Source organism: Humulus lupulus, chromosome 6 (assembly GCF_963169125.1).
Source record: "Humulus lupulus chromosome 6, drHumLupu1.1, whole genome shotgun sequence".
NCBI classification, from domain to species: domain Eukaryota; kingdom Viridiplantae; phylum Streptophyta; class Magnoliopsida; order Rosales; family Cannabaceae; genus Humulus; species Humulus lupulus.
Window position 1 is genome coordinate 40,534,887 of NC_084798.1, and position 6,226 is coordinate 40,541,112.

The window sequence follows — 6,226 nt, forward strand, 5'->3', positions numbered from 1 at the left end:
ATTGGCTATGTGTGTATTGGGATCCTCAGTAGGGAGTCGACCAAACTGGACAGTAGACTGGAGCATTTGCAGAATCGCTAGCTTAATTTCAAAATTATTGGCTGCAAGTATCGGCGGTTGGATACATGATTGTACTCCAGTAACATTGGGGAGTACATAGTCTCTGAGTGTGCGAACTGCTGGCTCAGCAGCGTCCCCATTCAACACATTGCCATGATGTTGAGCCATCTCTGATAATCGTTTTTGCTTTTTGTTCTGTCTGCAACTCCTCTCAATTTTAGTATTAATGGAAAAAAGATTGTCAGTACCTTGACGTCACATACACCAATTGACACCTGAAATTAAGATTCTCAAACACAACAGTTAGAGACAATTAACACAGAAAAACCAAATTAGAATAAAAATTAATCTTATTGATATTAATAAAAATCAGTCCCCGGCAACGGTGCCAGAAACTTATTGCAGATTTTATAGCTACGCAAGTATACGTAATCACAATTTGTAATAAATATCGATAAGAATGAGTATCGTCCCACGAAGACTGATTTATCAATTACCAAATAATTAATTTCTAGTTTCTATTTGGCTAATGAAAACTGGATTTGTGAAATTTGAAAATAAGAAAACAGAAATAAATGAAAATTGCATAAATCAAATAATAATATGAACACAAGTATTAAATTCTCTATGAAACAATTAGGAATCCTAATCTTCTCTAATATCCACTCTATTATTCTTTCATGCAATTACCACTGAAATTCTTCTCACTGAAATGATAGGCAAGCCAAATTGTTATGTATTCGGGTTAAGAAATAGAAAAATCGACCTAATGTGAATTCCCTAAATTTCTATGGTCAATTCGAACAATAGGAAGCAATGAATACAATCCTAAATCACATAAACTAATTTGATACTCTCGTTCTAAATTGAAATCTATGTCTATTCAATTTTAGCATATTCAAATCTCACTTTTCAGATTTTGATTAAAATTCATAAATCGTATGTAAAAGGTGCGCAGTCAATCATATACACAATAAACACAAACTGAATAGATTTCAGATGAAGAAGAAATAGATAAATGCATTAAATCATAATAGAGTTTCAAGAGAGTCAATTAGAAAACCTAAACAAAAATTTAGTTCATAAACATGACTAAATAAAACATAAACATAGAATTTAACATAGTCTAAATCAAAAGATAAAGAAAAAGAACTCTAGGTTTTTGTTTCTTCTCTAGCCTCCTTCTTGCTTAATCTGATCTCCTTCCCCCTCTAAAAACATCATTAAGAAAGATTTTATAATCCCTAATTAATTTTGCATGAAAAGACAAGATTGCCCCTAAAATTCCCTTAAATTATACTTCTGTACGAATTCTAGTACTAGGGCGCCACGAGATAGCGCTGAGGCGCTATAAATAAATCACAAAACATGCTTCTGGAAAGTTGATAACGTTGGGGGGCTGAAATGTAGCGCCTAGGCACTACAACCTGCAGTAATTTATGCTCTTTGTTACTCAATAGCGTTGGGGCGCTATATATTAGCACTGGGGCGCTGCTTTGTGCATAATAGAATGAAAACTTGTTTCAAACAGTCAGCAATGTCAGCTCATCGTATTTTGATCATAACGCCTTCAATATAACTCTGGATTGAATGATTAAAAAAGCTATGGGATGCTAAGAGAAATATCTACAGATTTTATTTCTAGAAGTGTTTCCAGAAATTGAAGAAAGCAGGGTCAAAATGCGGCTTGAATTCTCAGACTTGTGTTATAGAGCATAAACGACGTGTGTTGAGCATCTTCAATGTAGTATTTTCCACACATAATGTATTGAAACTCGACAATCAATACGAAATCCATCTTATTCATCAAATTTAACATGTTTCGTCTCATTTCACTCCATATTATGTACTTGACCATTAAAACTTGAAACAAGAAGAAAACAAGCATAAATCTGCCCTAAACAATCCTAAATAAATAAAAACATAACATAAAACAATCTCTAAAATAAACCTAAAATGAACCTAACAATTACACAAGCCAAATGGCATACGCTGAAAAGTAAAAGTGCCAAAGGGACAAGTGAAAGTGTTCTTATCTTGATCCTTTATTGCAATCTCGATTTGATAATAGCCTGAATAGCTATCAAGAAAGCAATAGAAAGGACGACTAGCTACACACTCAAGGATTTGAACAATGAATGGGAGTGGAAAATGATCTTTGCAGGAGGCGACATTTAATTTTTGATAATCAATGAACATGTGCCACCCTGTCACAGTTTTTGTGGGGACAAGGACCTCTTTTTCGTTTTAGACCATAGTGACACCAAATTTCTTGGGCACGACTTGAGTAGGACTAACCCATTTGCTGTCTACCACTGGATAGATGATACTAGTGTCTAGTAATTTCAGAACTTCATTTTTCACGACTTCTTTCATTGTGGGTTTCGGTCTCCTTTGAGGGTCTCTTTGAGGGATAGCCTCATCCTCCAGATTGATTCGATGGGAGAAAATTAAAGGGCTAATACCTCTGATATCAACACGCGTCTAGCCTATCACAGATTTATGCTTTCGGAGTAGCTCGAGTAACTACAATTCTTGAGAATTTTGAAGGTTGGACGAGATGATAACTAGAAAGGTTTCACCATCTCCCAAGAAGGCATGCTTTAGACCCTTGGGTAGTTGGGTCAATTGAAAAATTGGAATCTCTTCAGCTGAAGTTTTCAGCTGTGCCCTTTGACGAGGTAGCTCTTCAAAGCGAGGTTGCCAAAACTTAGTCCTTCTATTGCGCGAGTCTATGTGATCTGATATTGAAAGAGTAGACTCAATAGATCCGAGACTTTCATTTTGAGATAAAAGGAGGAGTTCATAAAAATCATCGAAGTTGCTTCGCTATTGAACCTCCTCGGGAATTAAAGTGTGAATCATGAATGTTTAATAGCATTCATCATCTTCTCAGGGTTGTTTTCCAATGTGGAAGATATTGACTTCAAGAGTCATGTTTCCAAACGATATCTTCATTAGGCCATTCCGACAATTGATTAAAGCATTTGCAGTAGCAAGGAATGGTCTTCTGAGGATAATAAGAATTTTTTACTCCATGTTTACCATAGATTTGGTATCAAGAATAAATAAGTCCACAGGGTGATAGAATTTTTTAATTTGAACTAAAACATCCTCAACAATACCCTTAGGCTTTTTTGTGGAGCAGTCAGCAAGTTGTAGCACGACAGATCTTGGGTTCATTTCTCCAAGACCAAGTTGAGAGTACACAGAGTAAAGCATGGGATTTACACTCGCACCAAGATCAAGTAAGGCTTGGCTAACTTCATGAGTCCCAATTTGGCAATAAATGGTGGGACAATCAAGATCTTTGTATTTCAACGGTGTCTTTTGTTCAATCACCACAGTCACTTGCTTAGTCAAGAAAGTAATCTTCTTAACATGGTGCTTCCTTTTTGCAGTGCATAGACCCTTGATGATTTTGGCATAAGTCGACACTTGTTTTATGATGTGAAGCGAAAGAAGATTAATCTTCACTTGTGTCAAGTGCTCAAGGATTTTAGCTATCGTTAAGTTTCCCGACAGGTTTCAAAGCCTGGGGAAATGGTACTTTTGGAGAAGCATTGAGTGGTGCATTCTTGGGATTAACTTTTGGAATGGTGGGAGAGGTGGCTTTTATGGATGGGTCTGGCAAAGTTTTACTACTTCTAGTTGTGAAGGCACTTACTTCCTTAACATTTTGATCATTGGAATTTGAGGATTGGGCCATGTGTTGGCCTTGTACATTGAATTTCAGTTGGTAATGAAGCTTGTCTTTTTTCAGAATGGCCAAGGATTCAGTCAATTTTGAGAATCGACATTTCATTTCCTTGATTTTTGTTACATTATTTTATAATATAATGTTTTAGATTAAATAAATGTGAAAAAGAGTGTCACATATTGTAACATAAAATAGAGAGTTACATTATTTAGATATATTTGGAATATCCAAATATGTAACATATTTGGTGTTACAAAATTAATCACAAATTTGTAACTTCCAAATATTACCCATTATTGTGTAGATTTATTGTTACACAATATTGCTATGAATTTCTTAAATCCATTTGTGAAATGGCTGCTAGAGATGTGATTTTAACTTCCATAATGTGTTGAAGTTACAAAATCAAGTGGGAATGAATTGGGAAAGTTTTGGAAAATTTGGAAAATTGGTTGCTGAAAAAACATCTTGGGCCGCGGCCCAATAGGTAGAAAACATCGTGGGTCGCGGCCTGAGCGGCTGACAACATTTTACAAACTTCGGTTTTATCCAATTTGGAATGTTTCCAACTGCCAAATAACTCCCAAATCTCTATTTTAATTCCATAAACATCCAATTAATCATTGGTAACAGCCACGGGGGTTGGTGGAATTTGAAATTCAAATGGTGTCTCAAAACTCTATAAATATGAGCCTATTGTTCACTTGAAAGACACAACTTTTCTATCCACTAGAGCACTTGGCTAGAAAACACCTAGAGGCTTGATTATTCCAAAATGCATTTCCAAAATCTGTGAGAGATCCCTTAGTGCTTGAGTTAGTTGGAAATAAGCTTTTGGACAAAGGTTTCAAACCTCGTTCAAGTTGGTGATCCCCAACACTCTTCACTTTGGTTGTGTGAGTGAGAGTTCTTTGTTAATTGTTCTTGTTCTTATTCTTTTGTTCTTTTAATTTTCATTTCTCCTATTATTCTTCTTTTCTCTTTTATTTGTATATTTTGTTTTAGAGTTGTAATCTCATCTACATCTTTCATTTTACTATCTCAAGTTTATTTGTATCTTTTTGTCAAAGAGTTGTATTTTCTATATTCTATCATCTTCTACTTCTTTTTCTATATTTACTTGTAATTTTGCAGAGAGTTGTAACTTTATTTAATCAATCAATATTTATTTGTAATATTTTTTCTAGAGTTGTATTTTCTTACCATTTCCATTGAGGCAAATATATATTTTCCTAACAATTTCTTCCATCATTTGGCGATTTAGTTTGGATTGTTCTTGTATGAATGCATGAAGGGTATTCTGAAGATAATTTCGTTGTGGATAAGCATTGTATTGAGGTGCAGAATACGCCTTTGATGGTTGAACTTGTTGCTCATTTCTCCATTGGCCTCCAAACGATTGAGCTTAGTTGGAATGTTTCCAACTAAAATTTGGGTGGTTTCTCCAACCAGGGTTGTACGTATGGGAGAATTGATTGTTATATGGCCCTAAGGCATTGCATTGCTTCTCATAAACCCCCATCATTTCATTAAAATCTAAGCAATCCTTAGCTAAATGCTCCGTCCCTCCACAAACAAAGCAAGGTTCTTGTGGTTCCGCTTGAGCAATCATGTGCGGTTTTTGGCCATTTGTCGTCAATAATACCTCAAACTGTTTTTTCAAAGCTTCGAGTTGGGCCTTAACACTATCCTCTTCTCAAAGTTGATAGATCCCAGATGGTTTATGTCGGTTGGTGCTATCAGTAGCACTTAGACCAGTCAAGGTGTGAGATTTTTTTGCAGTTTCTTCGAGATATTCAAGAGCATCGTCTGGCTCTTTTTCGAGGAATTCATCATTGCATAGAATTTCTAAAAACTAGTGCTCATGACTCGTGAGGCCTTCATAGAAGTAACTGACCTAACGTCAGTTCTCATAGTCATGGTGTGGGCACTGATTCAACAGATCCTTGAATCTTTCCCAGACTTGATAAAACGTTTCATTGTCCTTTTGGGAAAATGTGGAAATCTGTCATTTTAGACTGTTGGTCTTATGGCTAGGAAAGTGTTTTAGAAAGAAGGATTTGGTCATTTCCTCCCATATTCCAATAGACCTAGGTCTCAAAGAGTATAACCAGCTTTTGCTTTGTCCTTCAAGGAGAAAGGGAAGAACTTCAGTCGCACAGAATCGACAATTTCGGCTCTGTTATAGAACGTGGCTACTACCTCCTCGAATTCTCTAATATGCACGTATGGTATTTCATTTTCCATTCCATGAAATGTGGGGAAGAGTTGAATCATGCCAGGTTTAAAGTCTAATGCAGGCATATTAGGAGGGAATATAATGCATGAAGGCGTGAAAGTGCGAGTAGGATGGATGTAGTCATTGAGAGTTATTGGTTGAATTTCATCATTGTGAGCCATTACAAATGAAATATTATCAACTAAAGTTTGTGGAGAAGCAGGAATGATGGAAGGAGTTCTGGAGGG

The 6,226-nt window shown here is 35.9% G+C and overlaps 1 non-coding gene across 1 annotated transcript; it reads left to right on the forward strand.

Moving 5' to 3' along the window:
* Positions 1-5,674: 5,674 nt before the first annotated feature.
* LOC133787427 (small nucleolar RNA R71) lies at positions 5,675-5,780 on the forward strand. Its single transcript, XR_009872450.1, has one exon. It is a non-coding gene; the product is annotated as a small nucleolar RNA R71 (small nucleolar RNA).
* Positions 5,781-6,226: the final 446 nt, after the last annotated feature.